The sequence below is a fragment of the Penaeus monodon genome, chromosome 33 (genome assembly GCF_015228065.2).
Source record: "Penaeus monodon isolate SGIC_2016 chromosome 33, NSTDA_Pmon_1, whole genome shotgun sequence".
Classification (NCBI taxonomy): domain Eukaryota; kingdom Metazoa; phylum Arthropoda; class Malacostraca; order Decapoda; family Penaeidae; genus Penaeus; species Penaeus monodon.
Window position 1 is genome coordinate 24,569,638 of NC_051418.1, and position 334 is coordinate 24,569,971.

Genomic DNA, 334 nt, shown 5'->3' on the forward strand with positions numbered 1-334 from the left:
AATCTGTAACTGACCTCCCCATCTGCGCCAGATGTGACCGAGTGGCCGTGGTCGCGAGGTTCGAAAGCTCTCAGCGTGAATGACAATGAAGCCTTTTAGCATTTTTGAAGGGTGGGAGTCCTTATTGCTCGTTTATCGAGAGACGAACGGATGAGGCTAATATTTAGTTAACTAATTTTGCAATATGTAAGGATGCCAGTGAAACTAGGTGACGGGCGCTTGGTTGCGAGGTCGTTTTAGCTAGACATTACGTAACACAGAAGTTCATTCGGAGAAAAGTGTAAAAAGGTAGACCTCCCCCACTCGCAGAGGGCGAGTGGGGGAGGTCCATCAG